General features: G+C 50.5%; 1 long non-coding RNA gene across 2 annotated transcripts in view; it reads right to left on the bottom strand.

Annotated features, from left to right (window-relative positions):
- Positions 1-23,354, bottom strand: part of LOC135915931 (uncharacterized) — a 56,718-nt gene continuing 33,364 nt past the window's right edge. For both annotated transcript variants that reach the window (XR_010568789.1, XR_010568788.1), the window contains 4 exons: positions 8,331-8,393; positions 3,363-3,437; positions 249-302; positions 1-174 (listed from right to left, as the gene is read on the bottom strand). This is a non-coding gene — a long non-coding RNA (uncharacterized lncRNA). The remainder of the gene's footprint in view (positions 175-248; positions 303-3,362; positions 3,438-8,330; positions 8,394-23,354) is intronic.

Genomic DNA, 23,354 nt, shown 5'->3' with positions numbered 1-23,354 from the left:
ATGTATTTATTTGTTCAGTGCTTCATTCTGCTGGGAACATCAGCATTATATTTTAACTATTTTATTCTTGCTGATGATATCGAGCGCATGCTATCCGGAAGCAAAGTACCTGAAGTAATCAATAGTTCTCAGGACGTAATTCACGCCTTTCGGATATTTCGGGAAAGCACATCTCTGCAATGAAAAGGAAAATTAGGTCAAAAATCTTCGAAGTAGCGTAAGATTAACAGCAATTAATTTGATCTCACCTGCATGGCATCCGCAAAAGAATCAATATTGATATTGTACTTTTCTGGCCATGTCTGGAACAGCAGATCAGAACACATAAAACGAGAAATGTATTAATATTTTAACATAATACGAACTTTCTCCAGATGACAATAAGCAGCCTTCAATGAGGTTATTCTCAATTTAATATGAACATGACTCCTTGCAATAAACATTTCCTTTATTTTGGCGCAACATTAAAGGGAAGCTAAACGATGTTTAAAAAAGCATGCATCACTTTTTGTCAATGCCGTAATTTTACGGGTCATTTCGCGCTGTTCTGTCGAATCTTCGCCAAAGTCCCATGGTACGTATGAGCAACAGTGTTTCCGTGCAACAGCAACGACGCAGAAATGGGTAAACGTGCTCAAAAATAATTGACTCGCCATACCGGCCCTGCATAAGTGGGTGTTCAGTGAATCTGTAGAACACCACCGCTACAATTGCAGAGGGCCTGTGCAATGCTTTATTGCTTTAGAGCAATGGCGGTAATGGTAGTTTAGTGTAATGGTAACAATGGGAGTAATACTAATTCTGACAGCATGACGCCGTCCAAAGTGGCTCTGCAACAGCACTGAAATCGGAATCGGTTGCTAGGCTTGTTCTTTTACGTACGAAAGGGTAGAGACGTCGCTTCCGCGTCACAAGCTTCCGTCGCCACGGCAGCTTGCGCAAGAGTAATCTTTACCAGGAAACGTAAGCGGAAAGCAGCTCGTAATTCGCATTGTTATCTGCAGCGCCTTAACAATTTTGTGTTCGGAAGCTTGATTTGTGCTCGTTCTTTGTTGAAACGCATGCTGAAACCTAAATGTATGCTTTATTGAAGCGTATTACAAAGAATGTATGGACTGTCCGCTTTGTTGAGTGCGTAAAGCCCCTGCATTATGTGAGTACAAGCCACTGCTCCTGGCCGGTCCCTGCCACCGAAATCGGCCCACATTTTTTGCTAACGAACCCGGTGACGAAAATTGCTGAACACTAAGAAGCTAACAGCTTGGCTGTAAAATATAGATACACGGAAGAACAGCGCTATTTGTTGTGGGGCGGGCTAGTCATAAAATAATGAATGTATAAGGACAGCCTGGAGATCATGTTTTTCGGACGCAATTCTTTCGGCGCAAACGACGAAGATTCGATGATCAGTCGAGTCGTTTCCTTATTTCGTATTCAATTTTGCGCTGTTTTAATGATTTCAGAATGTGGACGATATACTATACTATACCGATTACAAAAATATAAACTCAGGCTATCTAACCATAGCCTCAATGCGTGGAGCACATCGGATAGTGTCGGACTGCTTGGTACACGTTCCTTTTAGAGCTAAGTTCTTACGCGCCCGTTCCTGCTGCGAGCGTCGGCATCGGCGGCGTAACGGAGTGAATAAGCGCGGCGAAAGACGAAAGAGCGAACGCGAAACGGAAGCTGAAATACGCGAGCCGCCAACGGCGGAGACCAGTGAGAGTGGCCCCTTCAGTAACGTGCGCGCGGAAAACTGTTGTCATGCGACCTGCGACCGCTCGAAGCGTACTCGTCTCTGGTCTCAGCCGAACCGCTCGTTTCGTACTATCATGTGCTGGCGTGAGCTCTTGCTCGCAGATGTTTCGATTGTCACGGTTTGCGATTGTTTTCTAATCTCATTGTATGCCCGAAGGGAATTGTGCGTTACATTGTGTTAGCCAGCGGCACCAGCGATTACAGTGGAACCTTTGACGAGTAGTGCGTAAAAGTCGACGCGCTTGACCCGCAGTGAGACTTTCGACGTTCGCCTATTCTGCTACATGTCTCTATTAAATTCTTTGCGGCAGTATATCGTGAAATGAAAATGCCTATGGAGCTCCGCTCAATTTCGCATTCGAGGCGTATCGTAATTGTCAACGAACTTTTTTTTAAAACTATTTCATATTTCGTTTGTACCACCACGCAGGAGTCCTGTGCCATAGAGTGTAAGTAGTCCAAATCGATAGCCCCATGGAACTTGAAGGTATGGGAGTGCTTCTCATGCATCAGACGTAAAAAAAAGGAACGAAAATACGTCCTTCGCTCTGCGGCCTAACCTCGTTGAGGACAGCCGGGTGTGGAACTCGATATAGTTGTGGCATTAAATTTGTTGTTAATGTCTGATGGAATTCTGGGGTTTTACGTGCTAAGCCACGATTTCTTTGTGAAGGAGCCAGAGCGTGTGACTCCGGAATAATTTTGACCACTCGCGGATCTTCAAGTGACCCGAATGCGCGGGACGCCGGCGTTCATGCATTTCGCCCCCCATGTAAATGCAGCCGCCGCGGCCGGGATTTGATTCCGCGACCTCGTGCATATCAGCGCAACACCAAAGTGGCTAAACCAGCGCGGCGGGTGTGCTATTAACTTTCGTCGCAGTAAAATGCGAGTCTAAAATCAATTCGACAAGCTTTCTCATTGAATTTGGAGAAGCACACCAGTAAGCGAACACACTCGAAGTAGTCAGAAACGGCTAATTATCCAACTTGCTCGATAAAGCACTGTTTCTATGGATACGTAGCACAAAACATGCCCATATATAGCCAGATATGTGCTGCTTAATCGCCACCAGAATCGGAGCTTGAGGAAGCCATAAACGGAAAGAGGCCTCTAATAAATCATGGAGAGGTTGGCTTGGTATAGCATGCTTAGCAACAAGGCGCATACTACTTCTTTGTGTTGTGTCCATCGCATTGACATAAACCTGAAGGCGCTTTCGTTTCTGTCGGGGTTCTAGTTCGGTGGTAGGCTCCAATCGTTCACAGCAGCTCTATCCATGTTCATGGCCATCTTACTGAGGCAACTATAGCGTACATTTGTTGTTGTAAATCGCGAACGAATAGGACTAAAGAGGTTGTTGCATGTGCGCATGGTAGTAACCAGGTGACCCCCCCCCCCTCCCAATCTGTACATGTTCCACTCAAGAGTTGGCAATCTTATATGGAGCAACTAGATTGCTAGAAATAATAATTCCAATACGGCGTAACGCTCAATTATTGAAGCACAAAGCATAGGGTTTCAAATTCTGGACTGTACTCTAGAGGCATGTCTATATATTCTTGCAGGTAAAAGTATTTTTATTTTTGTATTCTTCTCACAGGGAAAACAAAGGCGGCTGCCTGGCTGAACTTGTACGTGCACTCGCCGGCGACTTTGTAGATCTCCGTGGTGGCCTGCGAGACAGACGTAAATTGCTGGTCAGACCCTACGTATGTGAAAATAAAAAAAAATAATAAACTGCGCCCGAACCCATCTCACGATGCCTGTCGAAAGTAACGCGTTAGCATTGATGCTCTATACCCACAGAATGTAGTGCCACTATCGAAATGAGTCTGTATGAGGCGTGCACTGCAGTGGAACTCCGTTTTGCGCTTCTTTAAAAAGTAATGTCAGTTTCACGCAGGGAAACCTGTCGAAAAGTGGAGTTGGTGGTCATTTTCTCAAGTTTGAACTCACGTTTAGCACGACATTCATGAAAGCACTTTGCCTTGTTGGGGCCGTTTTGCTAGATTGGAGCTTCGCTTCCGGATTCCCCACACTCTTCAGTTGCGTGAGGTTGTGATCAAACCACAGTCCTTCACAGACCTTGCAGCTGAGGAAGCAGTGTGGCATCCAGCGTAGTTAGTCAAACAGAACAGTATCGACTACAGCAACGAATCTATACGATATATATCTTGTAGCACACTATACTGCGCCCCACTATGGTCCGGTCACAAAAGATGACGGCGACAAGCCCAGCATGCTGACGGCGCTCAGCAGTGGAATCAGCGGAATCACTCTTTTACATGATTGAGCGGGATCGGCTAAAATATAAATTGTGGACCTCAGGTACCATAGTCTGTCTGGATTTTTTTTTCACTAATTGGCGACTCCGAACCTCGTGCGATCGCTCCTAGCGCCAGGTGCCTCAGCCGCTTCGCTGGGCCTACTACCGCCAGGAGCTAGAGGCCCGCTGTCATCGCAGTGCGCCTTCTATCCGGTCAGCCGTGGCCTCGGATTCTTCCGATTAAGTACAGCCGCTAGCGCCGCTACCCCGCTAACCCCTGGTTTGCGCCGTCAAGCGCCCGGAATACTGGTCGTTGGAGTGGGAACTTCGGTTAGTTACCGTGGAATCCTTGTTCGTCACCACTGTCTCAGTTCGCAGTTGACCATATTCGACCACGTCGTTGGAGCGCTTCCACCTACTACTGCTGCGTCTGTTCACGGTGTTGTATACGCTCCACGCCCGTCAATCGCCCCAATGACCACCTTACGGCGATAATAATGCAGCGCGTTATTGAAACACACCAGTATCGATTACAGCAACTCCTTTCAATGGAGAAGTTCGGTGACCGCAAACCTACCGATTTCTTTCGTCACATGCAACCTTTACCTAAAGACCCGGCTCCTTCATCCGACAGCGCACTTCTCCAAGAACGTTCTCTTGCAATGCCTTAAACCGTATATGCTCCTGATCCTGAACGCGTGTTCATTCTCGACGTTGCAATTTCTGGCCCAGTAAGCCGACAAGATTATGAATGTCAGTTTTCGCTCCGCTGCCAGAGTTCATTACCCTCCTGACCCTCTGCCCCAAGGCGAAGCCGCTGGCGACAGCTATGCGCACTACCTTGAAGCTAACGAGGAGCTCACATCGCAAGTATCCCGACTGAAATCTGAAGTCGCTGCCATCCGAACACGCAAGCCGCGTTTTCCCACACGACCTTGCCGCCTTAGCCGCGGTCACTCTGAACGCCGTTGCCATATATACTCCCGTTACGCTTTGCTGGTTCTATCGTCGATGTGGCTCCCGTGCAAACCAGTGCCGCAAGCACTGCTTCTACGCGGGAAACGGTTGGGCCGAACACTGAAGGCGACCGCTGTTCCCGGCCCTACATCCAGTTACCTTTTCCGCGTCAGTGACCGCGTCACTAAAGTCCACGATCTCGTCGACGCTGGCGCCATGATTTGCGTCGTTCCGCCTACGTTGGCTGACTGCCGCCATCATCGTCGCCGTCAACGTATCGACCATCCGAACCTACGGACAAAAGTCGGTGAATCTTGACATCGGCTTCAGACTTACCTTTCGCTGTATCTTTGTCATCGCGGCCGTGCGCCAGCCCATCATCGGAGTCGAATTTCCTAGGCACTACAATCTCGTCGCCAATGTTTGGCACTGCTTCATATTGGACTCCGGGACGAGATTAACCGCAGAAGGAGTTAGCTATCGCACTTCACCGCTTCGGCTTCTCCAGCCGCACATCGCCGATTTGAACGCTTATTCAGCCGCCTTACTGAGTTTGCAGATGTCTTCCAAACCCCCAGATTTCAGTCCTCGGTCGCACACAGCGTGACACTTCCTATCCAACGACTGGCTCTCCCGTGTTTGATCGAGCTCGTCGGCTCGCGCCGGATCGTCTAGATGTCGCCAAAGTGGAGTTTGAACACATGCTTGACGTTGGCTTCATTCATCTTCTCCTCCAGTCCTCGGGCTTCGCCACTCCATATGGTGGCAACGAAGACCCATAACTGGAGCCCCTGCGGCGATTACCGTCCTCTCAACAAGGCCACTGTCCCGTACCGGTACGTAATACCTCACATTCAGGAACTTATGTCGGCACTGCACGGCTGCAACACTTTTAGAGAGGCCGACCTGGTGAAAGCCTACCACCAGATTCGTATGCAACCCTTAGATATTTCCAAGACCACCGTTATAACACCCTTTGCCCTGTTCGAATATCTGCGCATGCCTCTCGGCCTTCGTAATCCGGCCCAGACCTTTCAGCGTTTCGTTGTCAAGTTGTTACGTTGCTTGACGCGCTATTTTCCCTATCTTCACGTATCCTCGTCTACAGCATCACCGCCGAAGCACGCGAGGTACTTCTACGTCGAGTGCTTGCGATACTCAGCAAGTTTCGTCTTGTCGTTAACGGCCGAAGAGCGGGTTCGGCGTTACCGAGTTCGATTTGCTCGGCCCTCGCGTCAACACAGGCGAAATTCGTTCACTCCTGACCCGTGTCACAGCCATCCATCAGTTTCCTCAGCCACCCGCCACCAGGCAACTGCGCAAAATTCTTCGCTTTGCCAACTATTAGCGCCTCTTCATTCTGCCGCCTCTAGACAACCTTCTGTCGAGCCTCAAGGCACTGAATACTCCCGTGGCCTGGATGCGACGCCGATGACCGAGCGTTTATAGGCACCAAAGTAGTCATATCCGGTGTGACGCTCCTCGTGTCATCAACTGCCATGGTTAACGTGGACACCACTGTCGGTGAAGTCTTGCAGCAGTTTGTTGCTAGTGCTTGGCAGCCCATCGCCTTCTTTTCCAAAAATGCTTGCACCCTCTGAGCGCCGCTGGAGCACGTTCGGCGCCGAGAGCTGCCCGCGATCTACTTGGGTGTAAAGTATTTTTTATATTTTCTCGAGCGATACTCCTTCCATGTCCTTGCCGCTCATAAATCACTGATTTCAGCACCCACAGTCGAGGTGTTCTCTCTGAACCGTCCATCGGCACCCTCCGTGCGAGGAATCTCTCTGCGCCGACATCTCTGCTCGGCCTACTACTCATGAAGTTCAGGGTTAGCTTGCCTATGCTGGCGCTTGGCTTGGGATGCATTCTCTTGAAAGTGGCGAAAGGCTTGTCTCCACTGGTGCTTTACTTGAAATTCTGGTTCTAGATCCTCGGCGGTAGCGGCTTCCGCCCGCATGGCGCTTTGCTTGCGCTTCCCGCTTTGAAAGCTCGTGATTTGCGCGACGTCGGCGCTGCTGCTCTCGTTCAAGCTCTTGCTGCCGATCACGCCGAGCAGAATCCATGGGGTTAAAGGGCGCGCGCCGACGAATCACCTGCTCCTATACCGCTCGCCTCCTCCCTCTTATGGCATATCCCCGATAGTGGGTTTGCGCCATTATCTTGCCTCCCTGCCGCCACCCCTATGCCTGCCCTTCGCCTCCGAAATGCATGGAGTGCCGGTGCGTGCAAACGCTGAGAAACGCGTCATGCGGTAACAGGACTTCCTTCCTTTTGGACATGCTGCGCCATCTGGTAGCACTGCTGTGAAGTATGCGCGATGGCCTACGAGACGAGAAGTACGCTGCGCCGGTGGCTGCGAAAGCTGAGAATTGTTCGCTTGATGGCCGCACATTCAGTGGCATGTACTTAGTTACCCACGTTGGTTTACAAGATACCGCTGTCGTGCGGTGCTCGTTTCGTGGGCCAGAGAGGCAGCCGTCTTAACGACCGCCAACGGGAATACGAGAACATTATTAGCGATGTAAAAGGTGGCTTTTTAGCGCAGCACTGCCAATCATGCACGCGTTTACCAATCAAATTATAGCACAGGGGTGACCACACCCTAATTATCGTAGAAGCTGTGCAGATATCTCGTGAGCACGGCTCGTCCTTGAGCAAGTTGTCACTGTCTTTATGCCACAAGGAAATAAGCTTCCTGGGAAGTACGGGTATTTACGTTAAGCGAAAACTTTGCTCTATAACGTTTTGTGACCACCCCGTGTCATCGTTTCGATAAACAGACTTGCTTGTTTTTGTTTCATTACACACTTTACATCGGTCTTTTTTCATAATAAATTGTAGTTGCGAGAAGCACCCATCATTGCCTCTCCTTCCAGAATTCCATTACTTCGCATTATGTCATTCTCCGCAATAATTAAGCTCACCTGGTTACACTTTCACATTATTGTGTTCCGGTAATTTACAAACGTCTTTTATCTTCTCTCTTTTTCCTTATCACCTTTGTACCCTTACCCCATGCCCATGCACACAGTGTAGCCAACTGGAGTATTAATGTTGTTAACCTCTCTGCCTTTTACTTTTTATACTTTTTCTCTCTCTCTCTCATGACTTCAATTAGGAAAAGTTCTAAAAGATTTTTCTGGATGGAAAGTTATGCATTACACTGAAAGAAAAAGATGAGTTTCCGGTCCCTTTATAGGCGTAGCTGGCGATGAAGCTTAACTAGGGTACTGGTGTTGTAACGGACACATCAGAAGAGATGTCTTTAAATATGTGGAAACTTCATATTCCCGTTCTAGCACAGGATAGCACACTGGAGTAAGAGTCACCGAACACTCACGTTGCTAGCGTCCTCCCCCAAAGAGTAGCAAAGGCGCCATATAGCGCATACCCTGTCAATTTCCTATAGTAGGAGAAAAACAAATAGTATAGAATTCAAGGAAAAGCAATTTCCAACATGTCATTGGAAAATAGAAATATAATATAGACGTATTGAACATTGAGGAAATAATTTGGTACTTCAAGGGTGATCCCTGAAAAAATATCGCAGTTTCACCCGAACGGCGAAGCACCGATTGCCATACCAAATTAGTGGATAGCTGTACGATGTAAGGATAGTAGTTTTACCAGCCGTATAAACTTGTAATCATTCGCTTAATAACAAATATAACAATGATAGAATCTGTAAGCGTAACTGAACTTGGGCGTAGGAAGAATAAATACATTCTAAGTAGAAAAGGAGGAAAAGGGGTATTGAGATTACTCCTTTAGGGGAGGAACTGATTTGCCACAACAATTCCTCCCTTTATGGGGTAAGTGCGAGGAGAGGAAATGTTACTCCACATGCGGTTACTCCTTCGACGACTACGAGTTGCCCTTTTCCGATGCTCTTCAAGGGAGTAACGGTCATTCTTTCCGATGCTCCGCAAAGGTGGAATTAATGAAATTAGGTATTCATACACTGAAAAAAAATTACTGAGCTGAAAAAAAATAAAAATAAGGTGCCCGAAAGCAGGATTCAAACACACGTCTTCACACTCACAAGTCAGGTACTCTAACCACCTCACCACGGCGGGTAAGTTGGCAGAATTGGATATTCAGACAAGGCAAAGCTTCGGAACGCAGGTGCGGCTATGCAGAAGCGACTCGGAATTTTGTGTATGCTATACGGGGAGAGTCTAACGTTGAGTGTACTTCAACCATAAGCGACTACAAGAGGAAATCTGCCCGTTATTCATAGGGTGATGGGATATTGAGACAAGGTAAAGCTTCGGAACGCAGGTACGGCAATGTAGAAGCAACTCGGCATTTTGTGTATGCTATGCGGGGAGAGTCTAACGTTAAGGGTACTTCAACCATAAGTGACTGCAAGAGGAAATCTGCCCGTTATTTATAGGGTGATAGGATATTGAGACAAGGTAATGCTTCGGAACGCAGGTGCGGCAATGTAGAACCGACTCGGCATTTTGTGTATGCTAAGCGGGGAGAGTCTAACGTTGAGTGTACTTCAACCACAAGCGACTGCAAGAGGAAATCTGCCCGTTATTCACAGGGTGATGGGATATTGAGACAAGGTAATCCTTCGGAACGCAGGTGCGGCAATGTAGAAGCGACTCGGTATTTTGTGTATGCTATGTGGGGGAATTCTAATGTTGAGTGTACTTCAACCGTAAGCGAGTGCAAGAGAAAATCTGCCCGTTATTCTTAGGGTGATTTAAACTGAGGCGCTACTAGCTGTATATGGGCAGCGAGCTCAAACGGGGCACCCAAGACGGCAGAGAAAGCCAATTTCTGTGTCGCTTAGAGTGTCCCGTTTGAGTTATATGTCGCTTCATTTAAGTTTGTAATTTCCTTGGAACGGAAGGAACGGTACTATTGACCAAGAAAATCAAGCAGTCTATCAATGACTTGCGACTTCAATGTGTATCGCAATATGCTGTGTGCACGAAGGGCATGATCAGGCATGGCTCTTCACATTCCAGCTTCTAAATTTCATTTTGTTTTCTCGCGAAGAGGCAAAGTGCTGCTTTGCATGCAGTTCAATTGACAATGAAGAAACTTCGAACTACCGAAAATTTTTAGACAATACCGTTTTCGCCGCATCACTCCTTGACACCGATGAAAACAAAAATAGCGGAGTGCATGGGGAGTAACTCTTGCCGTTCGTCCTCCCGTTGCTCTCATTTTGACCACGGACTAAACACTTCCTCTCCGAAATTTGCATACGGCACGCACATTCATCCAGTTAGTCCCTTGAGGGACGCAGTCGCCCTTTTTATAACGAACTGCCCAGTTACTCCAGTTTACCCCGGGACTTTTTTTAGAGCGCAGACACAGAGAGACAGCACTGTCTCTGTGTGACTACTTCGTTCTACGTCCTCGTTCAGTCGGGCTTGCACATTATATCATGGATTCAGACTAACTACCCCGCCAATGTGTTTTAACTAAATTAACCAGCATGATGTCACGCAGGCCCAGATGAATATGAACACATCTCGCTCGATGAGCGCCGAAACTCGCAGTTGAAAATTATGGAGTGTGGAATCACGGCAGCAGCAAGCAAATTGGCCTTCGTGCATCTCTCGCTTGAATGCGGACGAAAGATCAAAAGCAGAACACATACGAAGTTACCGGCACTACGCGCACTCTGCGAACATCGCAGACCGCTTTGACGAGCCCCACGCCGGTGCGCACTTTCGCCACGTCGCAGATCGCTTTCAAGATACAAGATCGCCGGCAGCGCGTCCCTATGACGTCAGCCAAAGGCGTCTATTACGGTGTGTGCCATTCGTGGTGCGTGCCCAGAGCCGTAGTAGACGCGGCATTTGTGTCCTTTCTTTACAGAGTGGCGTTACAGAGTGGCGTGGTGAAGAGGACGTTTAGGCACCCTCAGAGCCACCAGAGAAGAACGCCCCTTCTTCCCTAACCTGCTCAACCTGGCCTCGCGCGCGACCGGACAGGGCACGCTTTCGGTACGCGTTTCTCGCTCCTGCATGCGAGATTGTACCCCGTTCGCCGGCTCACCCTGGCACGCATTCACTCGCACATGCAGCGTATGGCGCGCGGCGATGGTTTTATTGCCGTTGGACTTTATACGGAACCTCGCGGCGACGGCGGCGCCAACGGCAGAAATGCGCCTGGAGTGTCCATATAGTTGATATCGCAATAATAAATACTAAGCACCCGTACACACTTCCACGTAGTACGAGGTTCAAATACACACTGAGACATAAAATTTTCATCTATCGTTAAACATTGACTAATGAGTACTTTTATTTCGGTGAAGCAACCTCCAGGCAGAATTCATAAAGGAGGAAGCAGTTCTTATCATATATTGTGTGGCAGTAAACGAATGCAACACTTTCTTGGTGCTGCTGCTGCTGCTGCTGATTTAGTGGCACCACCTATAAAAGACACGAATGCCGGCAACAAAAAATGGTACATTTTTCAATGAATACAAATAAAATTAAATACAAGTACTGAATACAAGATTACACACTATAGCCTGCTTGAGTTACTCAGGTGTGTTATACATGCTTCTCGGGGTAGCATTTTATTGCTATAGCAATGATATGGACACTCCATCACTCCATTACTGCGACGAGCACATAGTGGTACTGGACAGGGACACGAGATCTCATAACACGGTGGCACCGATACCAACGAATATGCATCCAACGTACCATGCAGGTAGAAGACGAGCACGAGCTGTAACCCTGGAGAATCATTTTGGGAAAGCTTCTACCGCGTACTACACAGACGCTAGCACGGCCAGTAGAGAGACTCACACGCTAGCAGTCACTCAAAAACGTGTCATAACGGCCACATTTGTAAATCGGTCCACGTGTGCGGCCGAAGCAGCGGCAATAGTCGTGGCCATTGCAGACGTGGAAAACAGAAAAGTATCGGCAGTCGTACTTTGCGATTCGCAGACAGCGTGTCGCCTGCTTCTCAAAGGAACGGTACCCAAAATTGTACGCAGAATTCTGGGCAAGCCTTGACAGAACACCGCGACATTATTTGGTGTCCGGCTCACGAGGGCTTGAAGGGTAGCATTGCGGCAGACTGTATAGATCGAGGATTTAACAACCGAGCTGCGGCCGAGCGAGCGCGGAACTTCTTCCAAGCACCAACGACATTCTGCTACAACAGTGGGAGGAACGCAGAGAGCACAGTCATCCACACAAGGCCCTTAACAGACAGCAGAGTAGGGACTGGCGACGCATTCAAACAAACAGCTTCCCCAAACTGCATCCACTAAGTAAAATAAGCATAACTAGATTTCTGGACGTCTGTCCATGATATTCTACCAAACCCACACTACAACATATCACATGAGGGTGCCTGGAAAAGGCTTTCACATATTACTAGCCCATACAAAGCTGCATATACACTTATGTTAAATAGGCAGGGGGGAAGCATGGCTTGCGGACGTGGGAAAAGAGAGCCCACCAAGCTGCTCGCGCCAGTGGAGCCCTGGACTAATGGCCCAACCACGCTGGCCTACTTTTTGAAAAATAATGTTTGATTCCATCCTTCCAGACTCATTTCTGCCGTCGCCGTCGACGTGACCGTGAAGTCTCGTATGAGTGAAAGAGTGGGAGGGTGAGCCAGCAAACGCGGTTCAATCTTTCGAGCCCGAGCAAAGAACGCAGCCCGGATGCGTTCCCTCCCTTGTGGCGCGCGAGGCAGCGGTTGAGGCGAGGGAGGAGGGGCGTCTTCTTCGGCGGATGCCACTGTGCCTCAAAGTCCTCCTCGCCTACCACCCCGAACAGGTAGCTTTTATACAACCACGGGTTGCAGAATCAAGCGTCCTTCCTTTCCTTAGATCACTATCTCACGGCGTCACGGGTTGCAGAATCGAGCGTCTTTCCTTTCTATAGATCTCTATCAAGCACGGCGTCTACTACTGCGTTGGCCGCCCGAATCGCGGACGCCATAGTAGACGTTAGGCAGACGCCGTAGGGAGGCGTTGGAAGACTCCTCTCATAATTGATTTCGGTAGTTAATGCGATCAGCACTGAAACAATGTCGCGACATCGTGTAGTACTGCCGCAGAAACGCGTCATCTATGAGACATTCGCGCAACCTGGCTCCTCTATCTGGCTTCTCCATGGACACACTCGGCCATCTAGCGGCACCGCCAAGAAGTGTTCGTGTTGCACATGTGCGAATATATGTTTAGACGAAATTGTCTAACGTGGTTGCTATTCCGCTCAACACCGGAGAAGTTTAAAATTTTTCGTGAATATCTATCTATCTATCTATCTATCTATCTATCTATCTATCTATCTATCTATCTATCTATCTATCTATCTATCTATCTATCTATCTATCTATCTATCTATCTATCTATCTATCTATCTATCTATCTATCTATCTATCTATCTATCTATCTATCTGTCTGTCTGTCTGTCTGTCTGTCTGTCTGTCTGTCTGTGTTTGTATGTGTTTGTCTTGAACCGGCTGCCTACCAACTTGGGTTGCTCGGAAATTTGTGGTCTAATGGGTAAAGCATCAGACTGCTGTGATAACGGAACCGGGCTCAAAGCCAGCTTCCGCTACATCTAGAGTCACTCCGTATGTGACATTGGGTACGTGCCACTCATAAGATAGCTTGCATATGCCGCTGCTTATGTGACGCCCTTCAGTGAACCTCTTTGATGCCAGCATGGGTATCTAATTACGTGCAACTGGTTATGCGACCGACTTCAATGCCTCCTTGCGTCACAGGGCGTGTGCCAGATATTATTGTAACAATTTTTAACATTTGTGCCGGGGCTACCGTATAGGCCACTGTGAGGGCCGCACTTTTTCAAAGTTCTGGCAATGACCTTACAAGGGACTGAACCTTTTGATCGAAATGGTACATCCGCAACCGGCGCATGTACACAACCCGGATCCCCAGGCGTACCGTTGCATCAGAGGTCAACGCGCACCTCTTATTATCTAGCAGCGACACGCGGAAGTAAGGAGCGCGCGAAAAATTCGCTGACGCACGCAGGTGGCATCGGTGCACCGAAATTTTGGTCTGTCAACATCGAGGTGGGGCCCTTCCACGAATCTTTAACGATATATATCTTGTAGCGCACTACTATGCCCCACTATGTTTCGGTCACAAAAGATGACGGTGACACGCCCAGCACGCTGACGGTGCTCGAGCAGTGGAATCAGCGGAATCACGCTTCTACCTGAGTGAGCAGTTTCGGCTAAAATTTAATTTGCGGATACCAGGCACCAGCGTCTGTCTCTTTTTTGTTCTTCCTTAAATTGGTTACTCCGGGCTTCGTGTCATCGCTCTCAGCTCGCGGTTCCTCGGGAGTTTCGCTGGATCTACTGCCGCAAGTAGCTCGAATCCCACCGTCTTCGCAGTCCGCCTTCTATTCAGTCAGCCGTGGCTTCGGATCCTTCCGATCAAGTACAGCCGTTAGCGCCGCTACCCCGCGGACCCGAACTCTCTGCTCTTAACCGCCCGGAATTCTGGTCGCTGGAGTCAGAACTTCAGTTAATTACCGTGGAATCCTTGTTCCGTCACCCCTGTCTCAGTTCACAGTTGACAAAAATCGACCACGTCGTTGTAGCGCTTCCATCTACTGCTAATGCGACTGTTCACGGTGTTTTAGGCTACCCACCCTGTCGACCGCCCCCTATGACCGCCTTAAGGCGACGGTAATCCAGCGCGTTATTCAAACAGAACAGTATCGATTACAGGCACTCCTTACAATGGAAGAGCTCGGCGACCGCAAACCTACCAATTTGTTGCGTCACATCCAAGCTTTGCCTGGAGACCCGGCTCCTTCAACTGACAGCGTATTTCTCCGGGAACTTTTCCAGCAGTGCCTCGCACCGCAGGGGTGCCTGATCCTGAACGCGTGTTCATTCTTGACGTTGGAATTTCTCGCCCAGTTAGCCGAAAAGATTATAGATGTCAGTTTTTCCTCCGTGGCCCGAGTTTATCACTCCGTGGCTCTAGTTCATCACTCCCTGACCCTCTGCCGCACGGCGCAGCCGCTGGCGACAGCTATGCGCACTACCTTGAAGCTAACAACGAGCTCACACGGCAGGTATCCCGACTGACATCTGAAGTCGCTGCCATTCGAACACGCCAGCCGCTTGTTTCGACGCGACCTTTTCGCCTTAGCCGCGGTCACTGAACGCCTTTCTCCTCCTCCCGTTACGCTTTGCTGGTTCCACCGTCGATATGGCTCTCGTGCAAAGCAGTGCCGCCAACCCTGCTCCTACTCGGGAAACGGCTGGGCCGAACACTGACGGTGATCGCTGTACCCGGCTCTGCATCCAGTCACCTATTCAAGTCAGCGACCGTGTCACCAAAGTTACCGATCTCGTCGACGCTGGCGCCAAGATTTGCGTCCTTCCGCCTTCGTTGGCTGAGCGCTGCCATCTTCCCGACTCGACTCTTCTCGCCGCCGTCAATATATGGACCTTGCGCATCTACGGACAAATATCGGTGACTCTTGACATCGTCCTCAGAAGTACCTTTCGCTGGATCTTTGTCATCGCGGCTGTGCGCCAACCGATCATCTGAGCCGAATTTCTTATGCATAACAACTCGTTGTCGACGTGCGGCACAGCCACATATTGGACTCCGGGACGAGATTAACCTTTCAAGGAGTTTGCTGTCACACTCTACCGCTTCGGCTTCTCCAGGTGCACATCGCCGATCTGAACTCTTATTCAGCCGTCCTTGCTGAGTTCCCGGATGTCTTCCAAGCCTCCTGCTTTTGGTCCTCGGTCGCTTCCAGTGTGACACATCCTATCGAACGACTGGCCCTCCCGTGTTTGCCCGAGCTCATCGGCTCGCGCCGCATCATCTAGCTGTCGCCAAGGACGAGTTTGAACACATGCTTGACGTTGGGTTCATTTGCCCCTCTTCCAGTCCTTGGGCCTCGCCACTCCATATGGTGGACAGGAAGACCAATGACGGGCGCTCCTGCGGCGATTACCGTCCTCTCAACAAGGTCCCTGTCCCGTACCGGTGGCTAATACCTCACATTCAGGACTTTACGTCAGCACTGCACGGTCGCACCACTTGTAACAAGATCGACTTGGTGAAAGCCTATCAACAGATTCGTATGAAACGCTTAGATATTTCCAAGGCCACTGGTATAACACCCTTGGGCCTGTAGGAATATCTGCGCACGCCTTTCGGCCTTCGTAATACGGCCCAGACCTTTCAGCTTTTCGTTGACTAGATATTACGTGGCTTGACATGCTCATTTGCCTACCTTGACGTATCTTCGTCTATAGCACCACCGCCAAAGTACGCGAGGTCGATCTACGTCGAGCGCTTGCAAGACTCAGCAAGATGGTGTCGTCGTTAACGGTCCGAAGAGCGAGTTTGGCGTTACCGAGTTGGATTTCGTCAGCCATTGCATCAACGCGCACGGCATTCCTCCACTCCCGACCTGTGCCACAGCCATACGTGAGTTTCCTCAGCCATCCACAACCAGACAACTGCGCGGAATTTTTCGCTTTGCGAACTATTAGCGCATCTTCATTGCGCAACCTCTAGACAACCTTATCTCGGGCCTCAAAACACCGAATACTCCCGTGGCCTCGATGCGACACCGCTAACCGCGCATTTATAGGCATCAAAGAAGCCATTGTTATGCGACCCTCCTCGACCCATCATGTGTCATGGTTTTCGTGGACACCACTGCTGGTGCAGTTTTGCAGCAGTTCGTTCCTGGTGCTTGGCAACCCATCGCCTTCTTTTCGAGAAAGCTTGCGCCCCCTGAACACCGCTGGAGTACGTTTGGCCGGGAGCTGCCCGGCATCTATTTGGGTGTAAAGTATTTCGACACTTTCTCGAGGGACACTTCTTCCTTGTCCTTGCCGAGCATAAACCATTAATTTTTGTCCTAGCATCCAACAACACCTCCTACGCCTTTGTGGAAAATTAGACAGCTCGCCTACGTTCCTGAACTCACCAGCGACATTCGTAACGTAAGCGGAAAATCCTGCGCCATTGCCGACGAACTTTCTCGCGCTGCCATACGTGCAATGAACCATGGCCGACCGGTCATCGACTTTACGACAATGGCGACTGCTCAGAGTGCAGAGGCCGAGCTCCCGCTGCTTCGCACGAACGGTATCTGTCTGGTGTTTGAGGATATATATTGTCATGCAGGTGACGGCGAGCTGCCTGGTACGCAGGCAGACAGAAAGGGACACTGCCTCGGCCGTAAACCTAAAGAGAGTTTATTGGGGTGAACTTGTGCCCTAAAGCAAGCGAACCCCTCGGTGGCGGAGTAAACAGCAAGCGTACCTGGAGCGTTCGTCGGACTGAGCCAGCGGAAGCGGTGGTCCTGTATTTATACGTTTCGCGTCCATGATACAAACGCGTCAAGCGACGCGAGCTACCTCGCTCGCGTCGCTACAAGCAGAAATAAACGCACGTGGCATTACCCCCCCCCCCTTCCCCGTCAAAAAGCATCGTCCCGTTGCTAAACAACACAAGAAACTTGTAAGAATGCAATCAAACATGGAGAACGGAAAAAAAAGATGTCTGTTAGTTCGCTAACGCTCAAAAAATTTTTGAGCCGCGCGACGTGCACCAATTCAGGTTGAGCGCGACGTCGCTTTGACTGTGACTCCATCGGGAACAACCTCGTAGACCAATGGTCCAAGTCGTCGAGATACCTGGTAGGGCCCGAAGTAACAGTGCAGGAGCTTCTCACTAAGCCCGCGGCGACGAATTGGTGTCCACACCATAACGCGGCCACCAAGTGCGTACTTTTGGTCTCGTCGTCGTAGGTTGTAGAGTCGGGCGTCAACGATTCGCTGCTCTTTAATACGCATTCGTGCGAGCTGGCGAGTTTCCTCAGCGCGTTGAAAGAAGCCGGCAACGTCTGCATGAATGTTGTCGTCTTCAACGTGAGGCAGCATTGCATCAAGCTTTGTGGCGACTTGGCAACCGAATGCAAGCTCGAATGGCGTCATCTGCGTTGTCTCCTGTGGCGCGGTGTTGTACGCGAACGTCACGTACGGAAGGACTTCGACCCAAGTGTTGTGCCCGACGTCGACATACATGGCGAGAGTGTCGGCGAGGGTTTTATTTAAACGCTCCGTAAGGCCGTTTGTTTGCGGTTGGTACGCTGTAGTGCCCCGATGGCTCCTGTGGCTTAAGTGCAGAATCTATTGCGTAAGTTCTGCTGTGAATGCCGTACCTCTGCCCAAAATAAGGACCTCGGTTGCACCATGACGGAGAACGATGATCTTTACGAAGAATCTGACGACCTGGATTGCATTTCCGGATTGTAACGCCACTGTCTCGGCATAGCGCGTCAGGTAGTCCCGTTGCTACCACTATCCACCTGTTCCCGCAAGTAGACGTAGAGAAGGGGCCAAGCAGGTTTATCCCTATATGCTGTAATGGTTTCCATGGTGGCTCGTTAGGCTGCAGGAGGCCAGCTGGCTTGCGGGTGGTGTTTTCCGGCGTTGGCAATCTCGACAGGTTTTCACGTAGTGTGTTACGTCTGCGTTCAGGCCCGGCCAGTAGTACTTTTATTGAATTCTTTTGAGAGTTCGAGTGCATCCCAGATGCCCTGCTGCCAGCTCATTGTGAGACGCTTGTAAAATGTCTTGCCTTAGGTTGACTGGCACGACGAGTAGGTATGCCGCTTTGTACGGCGTGAAGTTTTTCTGCATAAGAACGTTGTCACGCCGGCACAGCGACGGAAGCGGGCGTCTGAATGTCTTTGGCACCGAATCGGTCTTGCCTTCGAGGTATTGAACGACACAGCATAGACCAGGATCGGCACGTTGATCTTGTGCGAAGGAGTTAAAGCTTATGGGCCCAAGAAAGGCATCGTCGTCATCGTCATAGGACGGGGCGGATTCAACAGAGGCCCTCGAAAGGCAGTGGGCGTCTGTGTGCTTTCGGCCTGACTTATACACGACGGTGACGTCGAACTCCTGTAGTCGCAGGCTCCAACGAGTGAGGTGACCTGACGGGTTTTTCAGTGTAGCGAGCTAGCACAGAGCGTGGTAGTCACTGACGACCTTGAAGTGCTTCCCGTAAAGATACGGCCAAAATTTTGTGACCGCCCAAACGACAGCGAGGCATTCCTTTTCAGTCATCGAATAGTTCAATTCGCCTTTCGACAGGGATCTGCTCGCGTAGGCAATGGCTTGCTCGAGGCCGTTCTTCTTTTGAATCAACACAGCACCGAGCCCTATGCCGCTTTCATACATGTGGATGTCGGTGTCAGCACTCTCGTCGAAATTGCCGAGTACTGGCGGTGACTGCAAGCGTCTTTTGAAGTTCGCGAAAAGCATCTTCTTGGGGCGTCTGCCATGTAAACTGCACGTCGGCTTTGGTAAGGCGAGTGAGACGCTCGGCGATTCGTGGGAAATGTTGGACAAAACGCCTGTAATACGCACAGAGCCCCAAGAATCTACGCAAAGCTTTCTTCTCACAGGGTATCGGGAAACTTTCGACGGCTGCCGGCTTTTTGGGGTCCGGACGCACGCCTTCGCGATTGACTACGTGGCCGAGGAACAGGAGCTCTTCCTAGGCGAAACGACATTTTTCTGGTTTCAGGGTGAGTCCCGACGCCTTAGTTGCCTCTAGCATGGTCTGCAGTCTGTTAATGTGCTCGTTGAAAGTGGATGCGAAAACGACTACGTCGTCGAAATATACGAGGCATATCTTCCATTTCAACCCAAACAACACGGTGTCCAGGACGCGCGGGAATGTCGCTGGCGCTGAGCATATTCCGAATAGCATAACTTGAGATTCGTAAATACCGTCCGTTGTGATGCATGTAGTCTTCTCACGGTCCCTTTCGTCGATCTCAATCTGCCAGTAGCCGAAAAATACTTGGCATCGACGAAAAATACTTGGCACCGTACAGTCGCTCTAACGTGTCGTCGATTCTCGGAAGCGGGTAGACGTCTTTTTTTGTGACGCTGTTGAGATGCCTATAATCGACGCAATATCGTAGGGTACCGCCTTTCTTCTTTACTAGCACCACGGGTGAAGACCACGGGCTGTTGGATGGCTGAATCACGTCGTCGCGAAGCATTTCTTGAACTTGTGTCTTGATTGTTTCACGTTCTCGCGCTGAAACGCTGTAGGGACTTCGGCGGACGGGACGAGCCGATTCATCGGCTATAATGCTGCGCTTCGCTTCGCTATGTGCGTTTGCCGGATCCTCGACGAATTTGAAAAACATTCGGCATATCGCAGAAGGAGGCGACGTAGCTTTTTTTCTTTTCTTGAGGCAGGGAGGGTTTATGTCGAAGTTGACCTCATCAGTCACCGTCGACGATGCCTCATGAGTCAACTCGGAGAGCGCTAATGCGTCGCTTATTTCGGTGAACGCTTCCAAGAAAGCTACCGTCGTACCCCTGTTGAGGTGCTTGTGTTGCGTGCTGCAATTTTTATTAGCACAGCAGCTCTGCCTTCACGCAGATGGACGACACCGAGTGCGACGCAAACTGGGCGATTCAGAAGTAGCTGCAAGTTCACTTCGACAGTTGCATCGCCGCTTGAGAACGCGCGTGTTTCGACAAGTGCCATGACGCTAGCATTTGGCGGGAGGCTCACTTGATCGTCGAAGATGGTGAACTGGGCGCGATGATTGCTTTGCTCTCTTTCTGACTGTTTTGTCGGCAGTGTTATGGTTTTCGTCTGCAGGTCGATCACCGCACCGTTTTCGTTCAGGAAGTCCATCCCGAAGAATATGCGTTGCGAGAGCACTGCTGTAGGATGATGAAGCTCACAGGGTAGGTGTGACTGTGAACCGCCACTCGCGCAGTGCATGGTCCCGTCGGGGTTATGAGGTGGCCTCCTGCTGTGCCTGTTTGAGGACCTTCCCTTGCGGTTTTGACTTTCTTGAGTTGAGACAAAAATCGTCCACTAACGACGGAGTAGTCGGCCCCGGTGCCGACGAGTGCAACCACTGGATGTCCACCTAGGGCAACTTGCAAGCCGGCACTTGGTGTTCGGGTTTGATGTCAGTCGGTCACCGACTGTGCGGTCTGTCGCTTCGCAATGTCGCGGCTTCGTCGGGTGGAAGCCAAAGGTAAGGTGGTAAGGTAAGGTGGCAAGGTACTGTTGTGGCTTTCAGCCGCGGCATCGAATATGTGATGTCGGGTTGCTGCTTCGTGTTTTGAGGCGTCGCTGGGAGTGGCCGCGTCGTGGCGTCGGAATGCAACGAGGCATCGGAATGCGTCGAGGCGGCCGAATGTGTCGTGGTTGTAGGAGGGTTTTTCGTTCTTCGCTGGAGAGCGGAGTCACCTCCCGACATCACTGGCTTTAGTTTCCCCTACGAGGACTCGGTAACCTCTCCCTCGCATACCCTTGGTACGGCGAAGACGAGCGGCGTGGGTAGGGTGACGGGGACTTGAAGCGACGTGGGGCGGCGTCTTCGGTTGCTCGAAGATAAGCTTTAATTTCTCGAGGCCGTTGGCTAGGAAGGGGTCGTGAGGCGTCGATGTTGTACCCGCGGAGGCCCATCTGACGGTTGGGGCACTCTCGTAGGAGGTGGCCGGCTTCACCACAGTGAAAACAAAACTGTCGTCCATCTGGAGTTCTCCAGATGTCAGTCTTCCTCGTGGTGGTTTGCCGAAACGTGTTTCAACGGACGGGTTGCTGCGGGCGCGGCGGTGGCGGGTAGGCTTGGCCGCGTTGAGGTGGCGTGTACGTTCCCCGTCGCCAGCTGGTTGGCCTCGCTTGGCTTTGTAGAGCGGCGGCGTAAGTTACACGTGGCTCCTCGCAAGGTGGAGATAGGGTCGATGCCTTTCGGCAGGATCGAGTGTGCCCAGCACTTGCTGTACCTCGTCCCTTACGACGTCGGCGGGCGTGGATATTTGTGGTTGCGCACCGGATAGCAACTTGCACAGGTCATCGCGCACGATGGCGCGGATGGTATCTCAAAGAGCCACCGCGGAGGCATTTCGGGAGTCGTCGCAGTCTGGGTGCGGTCGTACTGCTTTGCGAGAAGCTCGAGCGTCTTCTCTATAGTGGCCGCTTCGCTAATCCATTCGGCGGCGGTCCTCGGCGGGTTGCGAATGAGAGCTACGAAAAGTTGCTCCTTGACGGCTCTCATAAGGTACTGAAGATTCTTGTCTCCAGTCATGTTGGCGTCCGCGTGGTGGAAGAGCTTTTGCATTTCTTCCGCAAAGACGGTTACGGACTCGTTTGGATGCTCCTGGCGAGTTTGAAGCAAGGCCTCAGCTCGTTCTTTGCGCAGAATACTTGCGAAAGTGGCAAAAAAGCGCCTTTTGAAAGCCTCCCATGTTGTCAAGGATAGCTTCTGGTTCTCGTACCAGGTTCTAGCGAAGTCTTCGAGAAAGAAGAAGGCGTTCCGAAGTTTGTCTTCGTCAGACCACTTATTGAAGGTGGCGACTCGTTCGTAACGTTCCAGCCAATCTTGTACATCCTCGCGAGTAGAGCCGCTAAAAAACGGAGGTACTCGTGGTTGCTGGACGACGAGCGGCGCAGGTGTGGTGGCAGCTTGCATTGGTGACGTCGAGCGGTGGTTCACACGGCGACCAGGGGCAAGTAATGGTCCCGATTCAGCCGGCAGTCCTCGTAGTCGGCGGCTGCTCCGGGTTTCTTCCTTCTTGTCTTCTATGGAGCTGTCTTCCGTGTCGCGAGCTCCAGATGCACTTGGGCTAGTGTCACGGCTCTGAGAGGGTGTCCGAAGCATAAGCACCTGTATCAAAATGTCACGTAGGTGACGGCGAGCTGCCTGGCACGCAGGCAGACAGAAATGGACACTGCGTTGGCGGTAAACTGAAAGAGAGTTTATTGGGGCGAAATTGTGCCCTGAAGCAACCGAACAACTCGGTGACGGCGTAGAAAGCAAGCGCGCCTAGGGCGTTCGTCGAACAAGCAGCGGTAGCGATGGTCCCTTATTTATACGTTTCGCGTCCATGATCGAAATGCGTCAAGCGACGGCAGTCGCGTCCCACGGACGCACGTCGCTCGCGTCGCTACAAGCCAAAATAAACGCACGTGGCAATATCTTGCTTCCTCCCTACGATGGGCCCCTCGTTAATGATACGTCGACCGGACGACCTCGTCCTTAGAGACCTCCGAGGATTACCGGATCGCTCCAACCACAGGTAGCCAAAAGCGAAACATTGGGGAAGCTCAAAAATAGCCAAGAAGGTTTATCTTATTGTGGAGTTTTTTTAGAATATTGAATTAATTTTCGGCAAGAATGCCTACATATTAGTTTTCCCACGCATGACGACGAATGACCTCCACGTGCATCGTCACAGAAGTCATGTGGCACGGAAAACAGATGCTGCACAACCGCAAGAAATGCAGAAACGCAGGCATGCAGGCAAATTCATGATAAGGAAAATGCGGTCTTCATTGTAAATA

Source organism: Dermacentor albipictus, chromosome 2 (genome assembly GCF_038994185.2).
Source record: "Dermacentor albipictus isolate Rhodes 1998 colony chromosome 2, USDA_Dalb.pri_finalv2, whole genome shotgun sequence".
NCBI classification, from domain to species: domain Eukaryota; kingdom Metazoa; phylum Arthropoda; class Arachnida; order Ixodida; family Ixodidae; genus Dermacentor; species Dermacentor albipictus.
This window is presented reverse-complemented; position numbering and strand designations above follow the sequence as displayed.